We start from the raw sequence: 24,595 nt of genomic DNA on the forward strand, positions 1-24,595 counted from the left end.
CGGTATGTCCCGAGCAGATGTCTACGCTCTCTAGAGCTGAACCAATTGGTAGTCCCTCGCTCTAGGAAGGCCAGATGGGGGAGTAGGGCTTTTTCCATCTTGGCACCCCAATTATGGAACACACCTCCTCTGGAGATCAAATCGCAGCCCTCATTGGATCTCTTTAGGAAAGCCCTTAAAACCTGGTGTTTCATTAAGGCCTATCAGTAAGCTCCTGTCACCTGGTGAACTCAGCTAGATATTGAGTTAGGCGCCTTGACGCCCACTGGGCTAAGTTGCGCGGTTACAAATCACATTTAATAATAATAATAATAATAATGCAGCAAAACGCAGAGTCCACCCAAACTGTGCTAAGTATGACATGTCTGCCTTTTACGTTTGGTAATCACAGCCATTAGTCAATCTCATATTGTGTTATAATTACATTTCTAGATATATAAATTGTGTCGTTCCAGTTTGGTTTGTACAGAATGAATAATTAAATATATGGGGCCTGATTCACAGAACTAACTTAAGACAAAATCCTAAACTTACTACCATTTTCGTATTCACAGAAGGCACTTACTCATTTTAGTATTCACAGAAGACACTTATCCATTTCGGTATTCACAGAAGTTAGGAGTCCTAACTTTAGGACTCCTAAATGTCTTCTGTGAATACCGAAAGTCTTAAAATTTGGATTTTTCTCAGTTTAGTAGTAGTAAAGTTAGGACTCCAAACTTTAGGACTCCTAAATGCCTTCTGTGAATACCGAAAGTCTTAAAATTCCAATTTTTCTCAATTTAGTAGTAGTAAAGTTAGGACTCCTAACTTTAGGACTCCTAAATGCCTTCTGTGAATACCGAAAGTCTTAAAATTAGGATTTTTCTCAGTTTAGTAGTAGTAAAGTTAGGACTCCTAACTTTAGGACTCCTAAATCCCTTCTGTGAATACCGAAAGTCTTAAAATTCTGATTTTTCTCAATTTAGTAGTAGTGAAGTTAGGACTCCTAACTTTAGGACTCCTAAATGCCTTCTGTGAATACCGAAAGTCTTAAAATTAGGATTTTTCTCAGTTTAGTAGTAGTAAATTTGAGAAAAATCTTAACTTTAAGACTTTCGGTATTCACAGAAGGCATTTAGGAGTCCGAAAGTTAGGAGTCCTAACTTTACTACTACTAAATTGAGAAAAATCCTAATTTTAAGACTTTCGGTATTCACAGAAGGCATTTAGGAGTCCGAAAGTTAGGAGTCCTAACTTTACTACTACTAAACTGAGAAAAATCCTAATTTTAAGACTTTCGGTATTCACAGAAGGCATTTAGGAGTCCAAAAGTTAGGAGTCCTAACTTTACTACTACTAAACTGAGAAAAATCCTAATTTTAAGACTTTCGGTATTCACAGAAGGTATTTAGGAGTCCTAAGGTTAGGAGTCCTAACTTTACTACTACTAAGTTGAGAAAAATCCTAATTTTAAGACTTTCGGTTTTCACAGAAGGCATTTAGGAGTCCTAAAGTTAGGACTCCTAACTTCTGTGAATACCGAAATGAGTAAGTGCCTTCTGTGAATATCAAAATGAGTAAGTGCCTTCTGTGAATACCAAAATGGTAGTAAGTTTAGGGTTTTGTCTCAAGTTAGTTCTGTGAATCGGGCCCATAGTAATTTAAAAGTGGTGCATAATTTATAAATGTAAGGTATAACTAGAACTTATGAATTTGTAGTGTTTGTGCATTTAAGATTTGGTTTGTATGGAATGAATACACACAGTTTTCCAAACTATAATACAGGTATAACCTTTGTTTTTTTTAATTGAATTTCACCAATGTTTAAGAAAAAGAAAATCTATGTCAAATCACAGACTTTACTGTCGTTGAGTGGAGTGTCATTAAGTGGAGATGAGTGCCATACAGTGTAGTGTCGTGGAGTGGAGTAGAGTGGAATGTGGTACAGTGAAGTGGCGTAGAGTGGAATAGCATCCAGTAGAGTAGTGTACAGTAGATTGGTATATTGTGGAGTGTTGTACAGTGGAGTAGTGTACAGTGGAGTGAGGTAGAGTGGAGTGGTGTAGAGTGAAGTAGAGCTGAGTATTGTAGAATAAAGAAGAGTGGAGTAAGGTGGAGCAGTACAGCATACAGAGGAGTAAATTGTGTAGTGTAGTGGCTTGTTGTAATGTACACTGGCATGGAGGGTACTAAAGTGGATTGGAATAGTGTAGAGTAGAGTAAAGTGTTAAAAACTGGAGTGGTGTTTTGTACAATACAGTGGAGTGGTATATCGTAGAGTAACTAAAAGTGCTGTAAAGAGTGGAGTAGTGTGTGGTGCAGTGGGGAGGTATAAAGGGGACATGCTGTGCAGTGCCATAGAGTAGTGTAAAGTATCATGCAGTGGAGTAGAGTATAGTTGAGTTTAGTCGAATGGCGCACTATAAACTGGAGTTGCATGCTCCAGGGTATAGTGGTATGGAGTCAAGTAGAGTGGCGAAGTATACAGTGAAGTAAAGTGTTACAGAGTGGAGTTGTGTGTGTTATAGTGAAAAGGATTGTTGGGTTGTTGAATGTCATAAAATTTGCAGAGTGGAGTACAGCAGATGCTCACATAGAGGATTAAAATGTTGTACAGTGGAGTGGTGTGGCATACAGTAGAATGCTGTACAGTATAGTAGAGGTGAGTGGGATAGACTGCCATCCAGTTGAGTGGCACAGAGTCTGATATAGTGGAGTGACGTAGAGTGCAATAGTGTCTGATAGGGTATAATAACTGAAGTGGAGTTGCATAAAGTGGAGTAGCAGAACTTTGTTGTAGAGTGTAGTGCTTTACAGAGGAGTGTAGTATGATACAGTGGAGCAGAGTAGATTTTTGTTCAGTGGACTATAATGTTGTTGAGCGGCGAATTGTGGTGTGGAGTGGGATTGGGTAGTTTAGTCAGTTCCAATACTTTATTTTGGCAACTAGTGCCAAAAAAGCTTTTTGCAAATATGTACTATAAATAAATAGAAGGTTAAAAACATATAAAACATGCACTCATGACAGTATTGTTTCTCTACAAAATAATGTTCAGCCTAATTTGCTTGTCTATCAGGTCTTAATAAATCCAGCAACAATTCTTCACTCACGATTGAGATGCTAACACTGACAGGGGCCTGTCTCTGCACCAATTCAATCTACCTTAAGTGTTACGTTTGAATGATATATAAGACTAAATTTATAATCATAAAACCTAATGCATAACGCAGTGTAGCAATATATGACAGGTTTATCACAGCAGGTGTAGGGAGAAAGCTAAGCTTTAAGCGATTCCAGGCATTGTTAGGCTTTAATCATCTGGCCTTTTAAGGCCTTACTTCTTATGATCCACATACACCCCAAAAACTTGGCAGTGGGGCAGGCATAAATGGGTCTTGGTTCTGTTCTCAACATTCTCAGATATTATATGTAGCAGTATGTGCTCAGTTGTATGCATAATGACCCAATCCACCTTGAGCGTGGACCAGAGTATGCTTTGCAAGCAAATAAGGCATGTGCTGTGGTTTCATTTGCTAATTAGCAACCGGAGCAAAGGGTAGTTCCTGCACTGCTCGCTGCCATTTTGCAGAGAATGTATTTAGTGGGAGTGAGCCATGTCTTAACTGAGTGTACAATTTCCTATCCACAGGGGTTATGATAAAAAACAAGTAGGGCTTAAGTGCACTAACTGGCTTAAAGTCTAAGAACATGTTTTCTTAGAGTGGAGTTGTGTACAGTGCGATAGCGTACAGTGGAGTGGCGTACACTGGAGTGGCATACAGTGGAATAGCATACAGTGAAGTGGGGTAGAGTGCAGTTACGTACAGTGGAATAGTGTAAAGTACAGTGTTATGCAGTGGAGTGGTGTACACTGCAGTGGTATACAGTGGAATAGTGTACACTGGTATGAGGCAGAGTGTACTAAAGTGTTGTACAGTGGAATAGCATACAGTGGAGTGCTGTAGAGTGGAGTGGTTTAAAGTGAGTGAGCTACAGCGGAGTGGCATACTGTAGAATAGCATAAATTGAAGTGACATACAGGGGAGTGGCATAGAGTGGAATGGTGTAGAGTGGAGAAGAGTGGAGTAGTGGAAAGTAGAATAGTGTCCAGTGGAGTGCTGTAGAGGGGAGTACCATACAGTGGAGTGTCATATATTAGAATAGCGTAGAGTGGAGTGACATACAGTGGGGTGGTGTAGAGGAGACGAGTGTAGATTTGAGTGGCGTAGAGTGCAGTTGAGTACAGTGGAATAGCATCTAGTGGAGTGTTGTAGAGTGGAGTGGGGTACAGTGGAATGGCATAACGTTGAATAGGGAACAGTGGAGTCTTGTAGAGTGAAATGGCTCACAGTAGAATAGCATACAATGAAGAAGCTAAGAGTGGAGTGGCATAGAAAGGAGTGTGGTACAGAGTAATAGCAAACAGTCGAGTAGCGTAGTGTGCAGTGGTGTAGCATGGAGCAATGTACAGTGGATTGAGGTACAGTGTAGTGACATAGAGTACAATAGCATAAAGTGGTGTGGCGTAGAGTGGATTAGCATGTAGTGGAGTGGCATATGGTGGAGCGGAATAGAGTGTAGTGGCATATAGTGGCATATCATATAGTAGAGTAGAGTAGAGTACAGTGGACTGATGTACAGTGGAGTGGCGTACAGTGATATGTGAGAGTGGAGTTGCATAGAGTAGAATAGCATAGAGTGGAGTAGCTTAGAGTAGAGTAGCAGAGGGGCACATGCATCAAGACGTTTCTTGTTCACAAATGGGGCAATTCCGATGAATGCAGGTTTTGCCATTCGTAATTATTTGTGATTCCCTAATGCCGATGCATGTAGCCTTTCCTAACTGCGAACTGTGCGTATGTAATGTGATATTGGGTAATATTGTAATATGTGCATGCTTTGAAAAATGAACAAAACTGCATTTTCCAAAGTGCAATGTAGCACACACATCCCCTCAGGGCATGTGTGTGCTTTATATGTGCACACTCACCTTTTTTTAGTGGGTGTTTCAGGGGGGCCTTAGGCCCCCGGGCATCCTTTGATTTTCATCTCCTATTTTAAATTACAAATTTTGTAATCGCAATTGGTGAATGCAATACCATTCATTTCTATGGGCCCGTAGGCCCATGGGAATGAATGGAGTCATATTACCTAATAGAGATTCGCAATTTCTGAATTGCTATTAGGTAATGTTAAGAAATCACTAATTGTTTTGCGATTCCTACATGCATAGTATTTTGCTATTCCCAATTAGCAAATCTCTAAAATGTGCTATTTGGGAATTGCAAAATGCAGGCTTGATGCAGGTGCCCCATTGAGTGCTGTGGCATAGACAGGAGTCACATGGAGGTGAAGTGGCATAGAGTGGAGTGGTGTAGAGTGGGGTGGCATAGAGTGGAGTGGCGTAGAGTGGATTGGGATAGAGTAAAGTGGAGACGCATAGAGTGGAATAGCATAAATTGGAGTATAGTACAGTGGAGTAGCACTCAGTGGAATACTTTACAGTGTAGTGGTATATAACAGAGTGGCATAGACTGGAGTGTCATACAGTGGAGTTGCGTACTGTGGATTAGTGATCAGTGACATGGTGTACTGAGCAGTGTTGTGCAGTAGAGTGTGCTAGAATGGAGTGGGAGTGGCATACAGTGGAAAAACATGGAGTTGAGGGGCATATAGTGGAGTGGCTGAGAGTGGAATGGCGTTAAATTTGTTGACAGAATTGTCAGAAAGGGAGGCAGCATAGCCATTATATACAGAGAGTGTTATAATTTAATTATGGAGGCTGTGAAGCCTTCGCCTTCTCTATTTGTCTTTCCAGCAACCAGTCTTTCACAGGTACCTTACTTTACCGTCCTCCTGGCCTGAAACTTAATTTCCTTTCAAGTCTTAATAAGTTAGTCGAGACTACAGCTGGAGCTCCTCACTACACTATATTAGGAGACTTCAATTTTCATTTGGAATCCCTTACTGATAATGATACCACATCTCTTCTCAGTGATTTGCTAGCTGTAGGACTCCGTCAACTTGTCACCCTGCCTACGCACAAGGCCGGACATACCCTTGATGGGATATTCACCAACAACCGTGAAATTAGGACATCTACACCTATTCCCTTCACTTGGACAGATCATTCTGCAGTATTCTTTTCAATTAAAGCTAGGTCCCTTCTCCCTCAAGCCAGACCCTTATCCCCATCACTAACCCGAGACTGGAAAAACATCGATATTCCCCTTCTTGCTTCTATGTTGACTAACGCCATCAATGTGGTAGAGCCGGATCCGGCATTAGCATCTAGCAACTACCTTACACACCTGGACACTGCATGTATCGCATTGGCACCTCCCAAGACCTTTCTCCGTAACCGAAGGCTTCCTTCTGCCCCATGGTTTTCCGAATCTCTTCGCCTACAAAGACAATATTGTAGAAACCTGGAAAGACATTGGCGCAGGCACTACCACCCCCTTGATAAACACACTTATAAATGCGCCTTGTCTAAGTATAAAAATCTTATTTCCATGGGAAAAAACAGTTATTTTACTACTCAAATCAATTTGGCACACAACTCTGCAAAAAAACTATTTCAGGTGGTCAACCATCTCTCTAATCCCCCTAACCCTCCTCCTGATGCTTCCCAAGCCCTCTGAAATTCTCTTGCAGACTTTTTCTTGGACAAAGTTACTTCTATTTTTTCTGGCTTTGTTCATGAACCTTCTTCAATACATAATAGTTCTAGTTATGCTGCTACCAACAACTCTTCCTCTTTTCTCAATTTTAATCAGGTTTCTGAGGAACAAAGTTTTCATCTAATTTCCACTATTAAATCAGGCTCACCCCTTGACCCTTGTCCCCCCTATATTCTCAATCTCATTCCGGATGCCATTTCCCCTGCTATAGCCAACATCTGTAATACCATGTTTCTCACAGGTTGCTATCCTTCAGTTTGGAAAAAGGCCATTATCAAGCCACTTCTAAAAAAAATCCACCCTGGATCCTGCATCTCCATCCAGCTACAGACCTATTGCCTGTCTCCCGTTTCCTGCCAAGAGTTTTAAAAAGCTAATGAATAGACAGCTTTCCGAATTCATTGACGCTAACCATCAGCTTGATGATACACAGTTCGGATTTAGGCAAGGACACGGAACAGAGACGGCCCTTATAAAAGCGGCTGAAATAAGAATGACTTTAGACAAAGGCGGGGCGGCAGTTTTAATACTGCTTGATTTGTCCGCGGCCTTTGACACGGTCGTTCATGTTACTTTGATCGACCGTGTCTCAGCGATTGGTATCCAACACAAGGCTAAAGATCTCCTTGCATCCTTTCTAGCCAATCACACTCAAGCTGTAAAATTAGGCTCTTTCTTTTCCCCTACTTTTTCTCTTCCATGTGGAGTACCGCAGGGCTCCTCGCTAATTCCGACCCTGTTTAATATTTACGTATCGGACTTAGCGAGGGTGATCAAGTCTTATGGCATCAGTCTCACAACCTATGCTGATGACACCCAGCTGGTTCTATCAGTACATCATGATGGACTCTCAGTTGCAGCTAATTTCCGAGAGGCAATGCTTGCCATCAGCTCCTGGATGTCTTCCAATTGTTTAAAATTAAACTCTGAAAAGACAGAGGTGATGACCTTTGGGAAGCTTGTGCCTAGCTGGTCCCCCTACTGGTGGCCTAGCGAGATGGGTCCTCCACCCGAACCCGTTACCAAGGTTCGTAACCTCGGAGTTGTGTTTGACGACAGACTGCTCTTCCATCAGCTTGTTAATGCGGTAGTTTCCACTTCCTTTTTTACTTTAAAGAAAATTAAGAAACTTCCCCCTTACCTTCCCACATCAGCCGGCAAGACATTGATCAGCACTCTTATTTTCTCCAGAACTGATTACTGCAATGCCCTTCTTCTCAACTCGCAGGAAAAAGTTTTAAATAAGCTTCAACTGGTGCAGAATGCCTCAGCCAGAATCTTATTAGGCATACCCAAACACACCTCTACTACCCCTTTCATTCGCCAACTGCACTGGCTTCCTGTCAAAAGCAGTACGAAATTTAAGGCATTATGCATTGCCTACAAGGCTATTAATAACTCTGGCCTGCAGTTTCTTAAACATCCTTTTCGCCCTTTTGTACCTTCTAGGACACTTCGCTCTGCTTCAGCACATCTTCTGAATGTCCAACGTACAAGGAAAGTTAACTGGGGCGACAGATGTTTTGTGATCTCCACAGCCAGATTATAGACTCTCTTCCCCTCCCTATTAAGACCTCCTCCACCCTCCTCAGCTTTAGGAAGCAATTAAAAACTTGGCTGTTTACTCATTAATGTGTTTCTCTTGTCTATCATCTGAACAGTTAAGCGCCGAGACACCCTCGGGTAGTTGTGCGCTATAAAAATTGCTAAAACATAAACAAAACATAAACATAAACATAAACATAAACGTAGAGTGGAGTGAGGTACAGAGTAGTGGCATAGAGTGGAATAGAGTAGAGTAGCGTGGAATGGAGTGACATACACTGTAATGGCAAACAGTGGATTAGGGCACACTGGAGTGTAGTAGAGTGGAGTGGCATAGAGTGGAAAAGCGTAGAATAGAGTGGTGTACAGTGTAGTAGTGTACAGTAAAGTGGCGTAGAGTGGAGTGAGGAATAGTGGAGTGGCGTACAGTGGAATAAGGTAGACTGGATTGTTGTAGAGTGGAGGAGTGTACAGTGTAGAGTCATATAGTGGAGTGTTGTAGAGTGGTACGAGGTAGAGTGTAGTGGTGGTAGGCTATAGTGGCGTACAATGCAATAGCATTCTGTGGAGGGAGTGGAGTGTTGTAGAGTAGAGTGGTGTACTGTGGAATAGTGTAGAGTGTAATAGCATACACAGTGTAGTGATGTAGAGTGGAATAGTATAAGTAGTGTTAAAGTTAAAAAATGTAAAATACTTAATTATATTATATATTGTGCCGAGGTATACCGTGGTTCATGCTCATGATAAGGCAATATGTGATTTGCTAATGACTGTTTACCAAATGCCAAAAGGCAACCATTTTCCACACAGTTTCATTACATTCTGCATTTCGCTGTGTTCTGGGATAGGTTCTTAGATACAGGTAAGTAGTAGGTTTTATTAATGTTCCTTACCTATTATCACTTTATTAAAGCATTAATAGGTAGGGAAATGTTTTTATAATGTTCTATATATTGTTACAGCAGTTTAGGGAGAACTGCACACATTTTTATTCTTTTACGTAGCTCAGTAATTTGTAGAAATGACCACAGTTTTCCGTAGACATTTTACTGAAGATTTAAATATGTTAAAATTAGGTAATCCACTGTTTTACACTATATTTATAAAATATAGGGTAATACAGTGTATTTTAACATTTTTGATACATTTATTTTTCAATTTATTTTCAGTACTGCAGTACTTCCGATGTAGGACCGCTGATAAGCAATACATTTTCTACAAATATATAGCAACTGTCACAAAGGGAGTCATTATTCCATCACATAATGCCTTGTTGTCACTTGATACTTCTGAGAAATACAGCGAAATACATCAACCACAGATACCACTAAGTTAAAATGACTTATAACTTAAAAATAATTACCTTTACTTACATGTAATAGCCAAAAAGATCATCTGTGAACCATAATGTGTATTCCTGCCAAATTCTGACAAAAGTCTATGGAAAATGCATTGGTGAAAAAACATATTTTGGGACCCTTCTTTCATCTTTGCACCTCTTTGACCAATTACTGAGAAACTTTGCATCCACCGCCAATGTAGAAAAAGCTATAGATCTGGAATTTTTCGTGGAGATTCATCAAACAGGGGAAAATGAATCAGAGGAAACAAAACTTATATTATGCAAAGTGGAAATTTTCAGACGTATGCTTATACCTTTATTTTATAATGTATGCAACACCTTCAAATTAGTGGAACTTTGCACACCTTCATACACAGTGTGTTCAATTTGGTAGCTATTGTTGGGAAATATGCCTGTAGCCTGCAAGTGAGACAGTTTACATGACATGTACTCATTTCATAGTAATTCACTACATCACTCAACTAACCTCTTCCTCCAGAAGGAGACGTTTCTCTTTCTTACAGGCTTCATGGGGTCTTACAAGCCTGGAAGGATTTCTCCTGTCTAATAAGGCAATCAATGTCTTCCTCAGTGTGGGCCATGATTGTCTGATGTTCTCTCGGTTACTCAATCGACATGTTGTCTTTCCTCCAAAGCTGGGTGATGGGAAGGGCATCATGCTCAAAAGTCGCCTCCAATCACAAGGATGTTTGGACAATAGCAGTTGAGGATGCATATATGCTTTGTATGACATAAGCTGAACTGTGAAGATATATTTTGGGTAGTCGGCCAGGTTGCAAGTCATAAAAATCAATGCAGAGGCCATACTTTGGATCGATGCCATCACAGAATTTGAATGTTGCACCCATACTCCTCCTCAGAGCTCTGGTTACAAAGTATCATGTCCACTAAAAGTAAGTTGGCAAAATCAGAAATCTGTCATAATAACTTCACTTGAGGGAAAGCTAGTCTGTAGGGAAGGTGGCACTTAGGCGGGCTCTTGGCACAGGACACCCTGCTTTTTTTCAGAATCTCAGTGATACTGATGTCAGGAGTAATTGGAAGTAGGTGATTAAGCATAGGTGCTCAGCTGGCGTGGTGGGACTAGGAGTAGCAGAAATCTAGTGAAGAGGTTCAAGCAACAAGAAGGCTGTTCACGTGGGTCAGATATGGCTCAGATGGCTGTGGCTTGGATGGCGGTTCACTCAAGAAGGCTTTTAAGACCCATTGGGTGGTCCTAGGATTACATTGACTAGGCAGGGCAGAACTAGACACATGCTAGGGTGTCAGCAATGTCTAAAATATTGGCTAGTGTGCACTTGGGACCCTGTTGCTAGAGTGGGTAAATGTACATACAATACGGGGAACCGACTTTTCAATGTCCACACCATGTGATGAAAGACAACTACAGTCAACCAATGCCTCATGAATGCATGCTAATCAATTTACGAATGACACCTATTTTATGAGACTTGATTGACAGCTCCTATTGTACAGTTTCTGTATCCTGTGAATGTGGGCTGAAATAGAAGCATAGTAAAAAGAGAGGTATTGAAATGCCAGTTGTTTCGCGGTATAGACATATAGGCAAATTGTAGCACCAGAAATGTTATTATTGGAAAAATGTGCTGGTAGTCCTACTTGACTATTCCTATAGCCCACTGTACAAGATTTTTTACTTTGCCATTCAGTGGCGGCCAACACAATTAAGAAGTGGTGAGTGGGTGGAGCGGGCATGGGGGAGTGCGAGAGTGCAGGAGGGGGAACACACTGGGGGGTAATAATTAATAAAACCACTTCTCTTAACCTGTTGCACACCTCCAGCATTGCTTCATGCATCGGTAAACTTCCTTGTCCCAGCAAGCACTGCAGCAGCAACACAGACTCCCATCCAAACCCCTGCACTGCTCTCATGCTTGAGAGCAGCACCGGGATTGGCCTGAGTGGACTGAGAAGACACTCTGCTCAGGGAGTCTGTGGAGTTTCTCCAACCCAACTGCTTAATGCAGCCGGGTTGGAGAAGCCTAAGTGTGTATGTGTATTTTCCGTCCTGAGCCGGTCGGGCAAACACACCATGAGCACTTAAAAGAGCAGATAGAACTCCTCCTCCCCACTCCCATGCTTTGACCCTCCTTGCACCAGCTGGCTCAGAGCCGGCAAGTGTAAAATAAAATGATAGTAAAATATCGTTTTATTTTTCTGTTGCTGGCTGTGAGCCAGTGGGGCGACGCTTCTCCACAATTGCCGAGGAGCCATCCTTGTTGCCATTGGAGGGTTATTAAACTTGCCCAGGTTCGCGCCTTTAACTCCCTTATGTCACCGTCACAAAGATTGGAAGTTCACATTCAAAAATATATGAACATTTATTTAAGTTACTGACTATCGAATATAAAGTGGTTTCCAACATCCTCCCCTCCTCCCCCAAACTAGATTGACAACATCCTGACATGCTACACACCAAGTAGAAGTTCATGATGGAAACACAAACTGTCTGGTACAATACTCGGGACCTGATCCCTCCACCCACTAGCCACTAGCATTTGATCTCACTGCCTCTTGAGATCCCAGCTTGCCCCTCAGTCGGCGAGTTATAAGCTATGCTAAAATGCCATTGTAGGCAGTTGAAACCAAAGAACAGTTATTGATGCATCAGAAAACAGCATTTAGCCACAACCACTGCACCTGTTTATGGTATCCATCCTATGTGCTTATCTATGCACCACCGTTCACTGTGTGCGACATTTCTCTTACACATGCCCTGCCACTATGCAAAGAAATACATAAATAAATATATCTAAGATATCTGGCAGTCAATTTCAGACCTTGCTATTTAAAAAAAAAAACTCTGCTCCGAGCTCTTGCTAGTTTATGGTTGGGTTTAAGCACAGAGAAAGAATCTGAACATCTAAAGACATGTGAAAAATGTTACCCATACTTCCTATGCAATGGGGCAAGCCCTTAGTTCGGACACTCGTCCTGTCGTATTTACACCAATGCCATATGGTTTACATTGGCCACCCATCCTACATTCTTACACGATTGCATTGAAATGCAGAGGCACGCCTCATGCTTGCCTTTAAAATAATGTTCCAGAGATTGATATAATTTAAAAGGTCTTGACTGGTTACCCATTCCTAAAAGATGCATTTGTAAGACTCTTTGTCCCTTCCAGTATACTGGTAGCACCCTGCCTGCAGCAGGACAGTCATCTGAAACTCAGCCTGCCTTCTATCTATCACTAGGTATCAGAAACCCCAACTAGGTAGATAGCCTATCTCTGTGGTCACCACCAGTAACCCAGATCCCATACAAAAGTCCATAAACAAATAGAAGTAATCTCTTTGTGAGCACATTGTCATTCTCTTTGATTCTTCCGCTTCAGCATCAGGACACCCTTAGCAAGGGAATGTGTTTTTAAAAAACTACTTAAAATCAAATAATCATGTATACATTTGCTTTGCAACAAATGGTTGATGGGATGACCATTAACCCTCTCTCTATTTGTATGTATAAGATATGTAAGGCAAATAAAGAAATCTCTATCCAAAGAAAGATATTTGGGGCAAAACCCTAAACAAAGCATAGCATATCAGACACTTAGAGTATAGCACACATGGATGGAGAGAAAAGTGCAATCGTTTTTTAGGAAAGTAAAATAAGAAAAATTAACTAATCTTAGACAGGAGGAATCAGTAGGGGTAGGCCAGGCATTGTGCTCATAATCTTGGAAATTTAAGGTGCAAGTGTGAATTACTCCATAGGACACCAAAAGGAGCCAAGAATCTTGATATAAAATACAACCACTATTGGGTTCTAGTAGCATAATAACTTGCACACTTAGGGTTTTTTTTCAAATGGCCAACATGAGTGACATGGTAGAGGGTTGATATGTACAAAAGCTTACAACCAGATTTATTCAGACTACCTGCTGCATCGCAGCATCAGTAAAGAGGTTTCGTACATATTATATGTTGGCCCACATTATTCTACCATTTTTGCATGATGAGGGCAAAAACGTTTTTACCCAGACACCAGGGCCAGGATTGCCACTAAAAGAAGAAACATTATCATCGGAAAAGAGATTGGGTCATTGGTGCTAGGTACATGAGATACACATAAAAGAACAAAATCAAGCGTAAAAAACAAGCTAAACAAAATAACAACTTTACTCATGAAAAGACTTCCTACACAAAGTGTTAGCCATGCGGGAGAAACGCACATGGGAGTATTTACATGCGATACATAATTTATGCTACAATGCTCGCAAGAATTGGAATAGATTGTGGACTGAGGAGCCGTGGTTGCGTGCCAGTGAGCCATCATTTGAAGGTGCATTCTGAGAATTGTACTGCAGTGGACTGTGGCTCCTGGATCACGTGCCAGTGTTGCAAAGCATTTTAAAACCTGTATTGAAACTGAGTGAAATTCTTTTTTATAGGATGGCAGGCCAGGGATGCTCAAACACTTCTCCTCTGAAACTTTCTTTCAATTGAGCATTAATTTTTGTCAGGTTTAATCTGGAGGAAAGCAACGGCCCATTAAGTTTCAATCATCATCCTTTCTGTCATCACTGAAAAAGAACCTTGGTGAATACTCTGAACCCCAGATAAATGACACATAAATTAAACTGCATTATGAAGTTATAATACTCATTCGAAGCAATGATGTTTCGTTCAGCTTTACTTTGTTCTTTATTAGAATAGCAAGAAGAGGTAACCAAAGAAAGGGCACAGATACTGGATTCAAGAGACCACCGCTCCTAAATCTACCTCACGGTAACATGAATCAGAGTGGACAAGAATGGAAGTTCACTATTCTTCTAGGTAAATGTTTAGTAAGCCACACTTTCTAGCTGATCTCTTGAAGCGGAACCATCTTAATTGGAGAACCACACAGTGTTTCTAAGGAAAGTAGCTGCATACGTTTAGAAATATTTGACCTGCAGGAATGTTGATGAAAGAGTTTTGGGGATACCCTAGCCTCCTGATTACTCCATGTGCAAGTATTAAGTACAGGTAAATAAGAAACTATTTGAAAAACAGAAGTATAAGCATTGAGAATAATGCAATGGAGAAACATTTCATTTCAGGGCGAGCTATTCTGCCTTCCTACAAAACCAAAAGCTGCTATAATAAATTAAGATAATCTTTAACTTGTGCAGAATGTATGAGTAGTCACAAGTATCCAATAACCTCGTGTGCTCATGTAAAAGGAAGTAGGATGTTCCTTACCCTCTTCTACTTTTCATGTTCTTTGTCATAAATAATTTGAAGTCCATAAGAAAATCCATAAGCATCAATTTAATGTTTCATTGCTTGTTAGGGTGTGAGATATCCGGTCCAGAAGGGCATAATCACTGCAAACTGCAGTGTGAGTGGAAGCTCAAACTAAAATACACGTAATGGAGGAATTCTGTTTGATTCAAGACACAAATAGTTATGTACTTACAGCAACCAGAAGAGAGAAAAGTGGCAACCAGAAAATAGTCTCCATTCATGACCAATGCCAACATTGGAAATGTCTAGCTTCTAAATCCAATTTAGAAAGAAGGGACAGAACCTGGGGCCACATGTATCACAAATCCATTTTGCATTCCTTAAATATCAAATTTTACGTAATCGCTATTTAAGGAATATAAAAAGGTATGTAAGAAAATTGTGATTACCTAATAGTGGGGCAGATGTATCAACATCCTGATTTGCGAATCTAAAATAGCAATTTTTTAGAAATCCCTATTTGAGATTTGCAAATAGGGATGTATGAAGGAAATCGCAATTTTTTTGCGATTTCTTAAAATTCCTTAATTGGGATTAGAAAATTGCGAATCGCCAGGAGGCCCATAGGAATGAATGTGAAGTCATTCTCAATTTGCGATTCGCAATTTGAGAATCGCAAATTGAGAATAATTTCAAGGGTGCAAGGTTGTCATAAGGACACCCTGATGCACCCCTGAAATGAACATGTGTGCACATGTGTCGCACATACATGTCCTAAGGGCATGTATGTGCACCATATGGCACCTTCACAAATGCCAAAAAGTGCATTTGTGAAAGAAATCGCAAATTACCACCAACTTGAAGTTGGTGATAATTTGTGATTTCTTAAGGAGAAATCGCAAAAATTGAATGCTTGATGCATAGCATTTAAGGAATCGCACTTTGCGAATCCTTAAATGCTTACGCAAAATTAAGGTATCGCAAATTTAGCGATTCTCTAATTTTGCTATGCGATTTCCATCATACATACAGTTTTGCGAATCGCAGCGTTTGCGACTAAAAATTGCTTTGATACATCTGCCCCAGTAATTCCTAAAGATTGCCAATTAGGTAATTGCTATTCAGTAATGCTGCTCCATTCATTCCCATGGGCCTAAAGACCCATAGGTGAGAATAGTTATGCATTACCTAATTTGCGATTACCTAAAGGTGCCCAGGGACTTAAGGCCCCCCCCTGAAGCACCCCATTTTGAAAAATGCATTTCTGTGCATTTTTCAAAATTTGCACATGGTTACCATAGACTTGGAGGCTATGGTAATAGCATTTCCTAAATGCACACTTTGCATTTAGAAAATAGCTTCGTACATGTGCTAAGCGAATCGCAAATTGCGATTCCCTCTTTGTAGTCACAATTTTAGATAATTGCAATTTTTGTGATTACGTAAAATTACGACTACAAAGCCATTCATACATCTTGAAAGGCTATTTTGCATTAGCAAATGGGCGAAATTCCTGATTCGCACCTTTTGCGAATGAAAAATTCTATGTCAGGACCGGAGGCTCCAATTATGCTTCTCATTTTCTTTGCTTTATTACAGCAGCCAATAAAAAACGATCTTTTTTATTCAGTATAACATCATCAACTACAAATCCCATGAGCACACTGGACTGCCCAACCTTAGAGACTGTGCCTGTATAATGTCCCACTGAGGCACACACGTCCTCTTTCTTTGCTGCCTAGCAGCCAGTTAAGTGCCTTCCCCCCTTATTACTTGTCTTGCACTGGTAGTTTATGGGTTGGGGGGCACTGCTTTGTAATTGACGCTTGTTTGTGTGTTTACATTGTGTTTGCATATCCCCTGCTTTGCTTGGCTTCGCGTGGCGCGTTGGCGCTTTAGCGGCTGTGTCTCCTGTGGGCTTACCGCTGTTCTTCATCGCGCTCTAGCGGGCTCGCTGCAGGCGCGTACCTGAGGCGGTACTCGCAGCGCTGAGCCCGCTTGTTCGCTGTCCCTGGTTCCGCCGAGGTTTTTGGCGCCCGGCCTCCCCGGCCGGGCGCGACAAGTGTAGCGGGAGTTTCTGGGGCTAGAGAACCGAGCGTTCTAACGCGCTCAGTCTCTTTTTGTGTTCTCGGGCGGCCGAGTCCGCCCATGCGCGGCGACCATTTTGTGTGGCTGTCAGTTTCACCGTGATCCTCTGCAGAGATCGGAGCGGGAAACTGACGAATATTTAAACATTGGAGCCCGTGAAAAATTGCTGCCCCGCAGACGCCCAACGCTGAAGAGTGCTGCGGGCTGTACAATTGGCATAGGCACTGCCAAGAGAATTGCTGGATATAGGCAGGCCCTCCCTCCACTCCTGAATTTATAGATTTATATACATACTATTTGACTGTCTAGCCTGGCCTGCCTGGGGAAGTACCTCTCCCCCCCTACTCCTCAGTCCTTGTGACAGCATCACATTTGGTATTACCGCCCTATCATGGAGGACTACAGTTACGAAGATGAGTATTATGATGCGGAGCCATCAGGCTCACTGGAACACGACCTCGTGGAGGCTTTGGATGCTGGTGTGCAGCATTCTGTAAATTCTGCCCTGGTACGGGCAATTGCGCCCCTTATACGGCATTTGACTAAGTATGTCATTCAGCAGGGGTGGATCCCGGCTGCCACCGGGCGCCACAAGGCCAAAGATGCCACAGCGGCCAATCAGCATACTGAAGATTTTGCGCGCCTGTCTAAGGCTTTAGCCAATGACCACGCATATGTGGCACACGTGGACCTAGCTGACCCTGCCCAAGGCACTCAAGGTGACACTTCTTCCACCTCCAACACTGACACAGACTCAGAGGAGCAAGTGACCCCTCAACCAGCAAAGAAGCTCAGGAAGGAGCATCATACTGAGCCTCTGCAACCCAAGGTATTGAATTTCGACCCAGCGGCCATTGTCCACCCCAACTCCACGGCTTGGCTCCCGCCATAGGAGGTGGAGGACTACGTTCAGTCCCACCTGCACCACACTTTCGACAAAGATGTCAGGGCCCAGCTGAGGTCGGAATGCCCCAGACTGAACCTGACGGCCAGGGTGGCAGAAACTCCTGAGGTGGACCCAACTATGTTCACGTATTTGAAAAAATACGCTAAGGATCCTAAAAAAGGCATGGACTGTGCCTGGCGGTCATGCCAGGGTAAGCAGTTGGATCTCTCTGGCCCCTTAACAAAAATTCTGGAGTTGGGGTTTCATGCCAAGGAATCGAGAACACCGATAAATCCGGACACCCTCATTGGATGGGCGCAACGGGCGGTCTGCATTTTAGGCAATGCGAGAGGAGGAGATCTATCCTCCCCAAGCGGGACCCCAAATTAGCTGAATTATCCTCGTCTGAGGCGGGTCCAGTGGCCCAGGGCCTCCTTTTAGGACAACCATTCCTGAAGGAACTCAGTAAATTTGTGGCCACTTTTAGTGGCCTGGATAGGGCGCAGGAATCACTTTGCCGTGCCTTCAAGCCGGTTTTCACCAGGGCCGGACGAAGTAGAGGGCGGTCGTTCAGCCAAGGAGGCAACCAAGGCACCCCACGTGGCCAGCAGCACCACAGAGGTGGTTACCAAGACAATTCCGGCAACCCAAATTTCTATACGTCACGAAGAGCGAGGAACCGTTTCCGCAGGGGACGGTTTGGGGGCAATCACGGAAACCACCAGGACACCGGATCTACAGGTGAGAATTATCTCATATTCGGAAGTGGTCTTGGGGGGATGTGTTCAGCTATTTCTGCACCGCTGGTGCACCCTCTCACAAGACCCTTGGGTTTTGGAGACTGTGCAAGGGTACAAACTGGAGTGTACGAAACTCCCTCCCAAACTCTCTGCCCCCTTCCCCTAAATTTTTCCCAACAAGATCAGAACTTTATCTCAGAGGAGATAGGTGCCCTTCTAGCAAAAGTGGCGGTTGTGGTTACTCAGTGTCATCCTCAAGGTTTCCTCAGCAATGTGTTCCTGGTCGAGAAGAAAGGGGGTGGGGCCAGGTTGGTCTTGAATCTCAAGGAGTTCAATGGCTGGATCGTTTACCACCATTTCAAAATGGAGGGCGTCCACCTATTACGCGACCTTCTGCAAGAAGGGGATTGGATGGTCTAGTTGGACCTGAAGGAAACGTATTTTTCCGTCCCCATCTACGCCCCACATCGGCGCTTCCTTCAATTTCTCTGGCAAGGTGTCTATTACGAGTACACCGTTCTTCCCTTCGGACTTTCGTCAGCACCCTGGTGCTTCATGAAACTCCTTCGCCCCGTGGTAGAGTCCCTGCGCGCGCAAGGGGTGCACCTGATCGTCTATCTGGATGACATCATCCTCATGGCACAGTCCCCTCAACTAGCAGTTACTCATCTAGAGTGGGCCATCCAGCTCCTTCAGAGCCTCGGATTCGTGATCAACTCCCATAGGTCACTCCTGATTTCCACGCAGTCCATGCAGTTACTGGGGTTTCAAGTAGACTCCCGCAGCTGCCAGCTTCTCCTGCCCTCCTACAAGATCAGAGCAGTCAAGAGAGAGTTGAAATCGATTATGAGCAAACAGATTGTGTCCTTGAGGTCCATAGCCCGAGTAGTGGGGTTATTGGCCTTGTCAATTCAGGCAATTTTCCCTCGACCCCTTCACTACAGCGCACTCCAACGATTGAAGATCCAACTTCTCCGCAAAGGCCTAGGTTATGCTGAACAGATCCCTCTTTCAGAGGACGCGAGGTTGGAAATGTTCTGGTGGTTAGATCAAATGGAGTTGTGGAATGGGAGAACCATCTTTGGCTCGAAACCAGAGGTAGTGATCGAATCAGACGCCAGCCGCTGGTGCTGGGGTGCCCGTTGAGGTTCGCTCTCAACTTGGGCCGATGGTCTCTGGAGGAACTCTCTCTCCATCTCAACTGCTTGGAGTTGCTGGTGGGTTCGTTCGCCATCCGCAGCCTTTCCCTACAGAATACAGACTGTTGCATCCTGTTACGGATGGACAACGTATCAGGCGGTTCGATACGTAAACAAACTGGGGGACATGAGATCTTGTATCCTGGCCGAAATTTCCAAGGATTTTTGGCATTATTGTCTACAGCACAGACTGTCGGTGGTGGCGGAATATCTCCCGGGTCGCAAGAACGAAGTGGCGGACTGGCACTCCCGGTACTTACGGGATTACAGCGATTGCCGGCTACACCCTCGAGTTTTTCAGATGCTGAACCTCTTATGAGGTCCTTGTCAGTTGGATCTATTTGTGTCACGTCTGAACAAACAGCTCCTTGAGTTTTATAGTTGGCGACCAGATGTGGAGGCTCTGGCCTCGGATGAATTTCTTCAGACGTGGCCCCGGGTCCTTTGTTATGCCTTTCCGCCCTTTGTAATGATTACCAAGGTCCTAGCCCAAGCCAGGCGGCAACAGGCAGAGTTGGTGTTAGTAACCCCTCTGTGGAGGGCACAGGCATGGTTCCCAATGGTGTTGGGGATGTCTTGTGCCGTACCAGTCCTCCTTCCTCAGAGATGGAACTTGTTGCTGGACCCTCACAAGACCCCTCACCCTCTAATAGGCGCGGGTCAACTGCCACTAGTGGCATGGCGAGTTTCCGGGACAGGTGGCGCATCACAGGCCTTTCGGCAGACGCTTCTGACTTCATCAGGCAGGCTTGGTCAGATAATACCCACAAGCGGTATTCATCAGCATGGAACAGGTGGCGTAGCTGGTGTGTTCGACGGGGGGCCGATCTCTCTACAGCTGATGTCTCCATGGTCATGATTTTCCTCACTTCTTTGGCGTCCTCAGGCTCAGCATATAGGACAGTTAACAATTTTCGGTCCGCGATTTCGGCAGGACATACTCCAATTGAAGGAAAACCAGAGGGGGAGCATCCCTTGGTTTGTAAATTACTTAGGGGCATTAGGATGGTCAGACCACCATGCCCCAAGTATTCATTTCTGTGGGATGTGTCAGTAGTTCTCCGGTTCTTAGAAGCTTGGCGGGCGAACAAGTATTCATCTCGAAAGCAGCTTTCGGCCAAGTTGGCTATGCTCTTATGTCTGGTATCTTGCAAACGAGTTTCCGACATCAGAGCCTTGGATCTGGCTGGTCGTCGTTTTTCCCCAGAGGGGGTCACTCTTAATATTACTAGGCGCACCAAATGTAATTCTACCTCGGCGTCTTACCCAATGTTTCCAGATAATCCCAAACTATGGGGCCGACTATGATGGCGGACGGACCTGAGTCCGTCCGCCACCATAGAGAAGGAGGGACCGTCCGCAGGGGCAGCGGTGGTCCCTCCGTTCTAATTAGGATGTGACCGCCACCCTGGCGGTCACATCCTGTATTTTTATCATTGCAGCGGGTGCTGCTTGAAGCAGCACCCGCCGCAATGATAAAAATGTAAGTTGTGCATTTTACATGCACAAAGCGGCAGGCACCTTGCGGTGCCTGCCGCTTTGTGCAGGCAAATGCAGGGGGGTACCATAGGTACCCCCCATGTGCACCCCCACCCCCCTTCACCCCTGGGGGCCCGCAACGGGCCCCCAAACACAAATCCGTATGCCTTTACACGGCGGAAATGCCGCTGTGTAAAGGCATCTTTCTGCAGACATCCTAATATGGCTGGCGGTGTCTGATAGACACCGCCAGCCATGTTAATGCTTTTCCGCCGCGGGTGGAATCCGCCCGCGGCGGAAAAGCGGAGGACAGATAGTAAGACCCACCAGCCATCCTAATATGGCGGTGGGTCTTTCAAGGCTCCGCGGCGGATTTCCCGCATCCTCCGGGCCGGCGGTGGCTTCCGCCGGCCCGGTGGATGCGGGAAATCCGCAATCGTAATAGGCCCCATAGTGTGGTGCAATGTCTGAAAGCGTATGAGGTAAGTACCTCTGAATTTCGTTCTGACATGCAAGGTCCACTGTTTATTGCATTGCAAAAACCTTTTAGGCCTGTGACTCCAGCTACCTTAGCAAGATGGGTGCGTTGGCTCATGAGTGAAGCAGGCATCGATGTATCTAAATTTGGCACCCATGCGGTTCGGGGAGCAATGGCGTCTAAGTATTTTTCATTGGGAGTGAGCCTCACTGATATCATGAATACAGCCGATTGGTCAACGGAATCTACATTTAAATCCTTTTATTACAAACCTATTAGGGGAATGGCATCGGTGGTGGTGGCTCAGGTTTGAACAAGCATAATCGGAGCCTCCGGTCCTCACATAGAATTAAAAATTTGCGAACATTCGTGACAAGAATTTTCAATTCTATTAAGGACAACGGAGGGGAGGATTATCCCACCCTGTCTATATATCTTGATTTACATATTCATTCAGGTGAATGTACGACTAATGTCTGTTTAAGCTATGATGGTGATGGAGCGAGGTGATGAAACACTTTTTATTTGAACTCGCAAAGTTAAACTTCCATAATAATTGTAACAGTACTAACAAGCATGTGGTGAAACTATTAATCAACTTAGTTTTAAGATGCATTCATTCAAAAAAACACGTGGGATTAACTTATGTGCTCTACGTTGCAAATGCGAAGAAAATAATAAACTAACCTTGTCTATTGTTTTTGTCAGTATTAAGTGCGGCTGTGTAACTAATAGCATGTCCTTATTTTATGTGCTTACGTAATGTCTTTTCTGTGACAAAAAGCGTGTGGAGAAACCTTGCGGTCTAAAAGTAGAAGGTAGATATAAATGCTGCTTTGTGTGCTCAGCTAGGTAACATAAATTAATGGGTTAATAATTAGCAAAGGGGGTGGGTAACAGAATGGATCTCAATTCTCTAATTAATTGATGTCTTGTGTTTGTTTGAATAATAGTTTCCGAGGGAGGCCTAAGGCATGCTAAGAAATGGTGTTACGAATCTTGTCCAGAGTGGAGCCTTGCACATATTTCAGAAGTGGAAAACTTTTGCCACGTTAACATTTTTGTCAGATAATGGAGTTTATTAAGTTGTGCTAAACGTGCTCTTGGAGAAAAAGGCTCAAGGACAGGAAACTGGCAAGATTGCCAAGGCAAGGAAGTTGTGAACTGTAACTCGAGAGAAATGTTTCTCTTTTGAGGAAGCCGAATGACACGAAAGCAGAGGACAATAGGCCTAAGCAAAAGCCTGAACTTGGTGATGAAACGGAGATGACTTAATGTGGACTGAAATAAGACAGCCAATGGAAAGTCTGGATTTGTTTGGAGAAATATAAAATGTAGACAGTTTAGTTAGAAAAGTATAAAACCTGATCTCATGGGCAGGAGGGCGTCTCTCTTGCTTTCCGATTCCTGTATGGCGTGACGTGCTGTTGGACATTTTGACTCACGTAAGGACAGCAGTCTTGATTTGATTTTTCCTTTTCAGGTGGAGAGCAAGAATAGTCAGGGAAATAGTTTGAGGGAATGGAATCTGTTATTCTGCTTTAATTCATGCTTACTGATTTACTTTGAAGATGTCAGTCTAATAAATCATTTCCATATAAATGCTGCTTTCTTAATGCTAATAAATAAAGATTCTTAATAAAATGCTCTTTCTTAAATAAAAGTTATAATAAAATTAGATTTTGAAACGACAAACTGGTCTTGTTTATTCATGGTCTAGTTACCATTAGTTGATCCATTTGCCTAAGTGGCTTAATTAAAATGATATATGTTTATGTTTAAAAAAACCATGGTGAGAAAAGATAAACTGCAGGTGTATATACATATGTAAATAGTTAGTGAATAGTTCTGATTAATTAGGTCACATGATTCAGTCGCCCAAAAATTGTCTCGTTGGTTCATGGGCCTTATTAGTGATTTATGTTTAATGGTAAGTATTGTGGTGTTGAGTAGCGTTGGTGAGACAGTTTTTCATTAGGGGCGCTGGATCAATGGCATGTTAAGGAATATGTTTTTCCCCCCTGTAATATGTTTTGTTGTTGGCACATGCTTTAAGGAGAATCGTTATTATGTAATTTTCCTTTCTTTCAGACTCAAATGGCAAGTGAGAATCACACTTGTTGGCTTCAGATTACTGCGAAGGGTGTTCTCCCTCTACGGAGTTGGCGTTTTTTCGCAGGAGTTATCGCTCAAGAGCTGGCCCGTTGAACTCGGAGTTTCCCTGTTAGTCTTCGATCTACCTGGTTCCTCGGGATGTTGTTCTCGCAGACGGCGTGCATTAACATATTGAATTGACCTGGTTGGACTTATCTGTTACGGTTTCGCAAAGAAAGAGGACGTGTGTGCCTCAGTGGGACATTATATAGGCACAGTCTCTATGGTTGGGCAGTACAGTGTGCTCATGGGACTTGTAGTTGATGATGTTATACTGAATAAAAAAGATTGTTTTTTTATTGGCTGCTGTAATAAAGCAAAGAAAATGAGAAGCATAATCCTCGCCTCCGTTGTCTTGTCACGAATGTTTGCAAATTTCTCAGAGACTGGGCTAACAAAGCACCTGCCTTATGCCTTATTATATAAGAACCCTTCATGGCAGTGCCTTTGAAGACATTTCACAGTACACAAAAAGGAACTGTATCACTTTTAGAGAAATATTAAACAATGGCTTCTAGGAGAGCCTCGAAATGGACAGAATAGAAGGTTGACATCTGTGAAAGCAATTGTCTGACATTGGGCTATCAAAGGCACCTGTAGCAGCATATTTTACTGAGTGGAAAAACCATGGTGTGGCACCCGGACTTGCAGGGGCTATATAAATCGGAAAATACCTGGAAACAGTCTTTACATAAATTCTAGAAAAGTCATTATGGATCATGGGACAAAATGTTTTCATTCAACTTTGGAAGTGTATGAATGGGACCAGATATGGCATGCCCAACTAAAACGTGAGAGTTGT

Source organism: Lissotriton helveticus, chromosome 2_1 (genome assembly GCF_964261635.1).
Source record: "Lissotriton helveticus chromosome 2_1, aLisHel1.1, whole genome shotgun sequence".
NCBI lineage: Eukaryota > Metazoa > Chordata > Amphibia > Caudata > Salamandridae > Lissotriton > Lissotriton helveticus.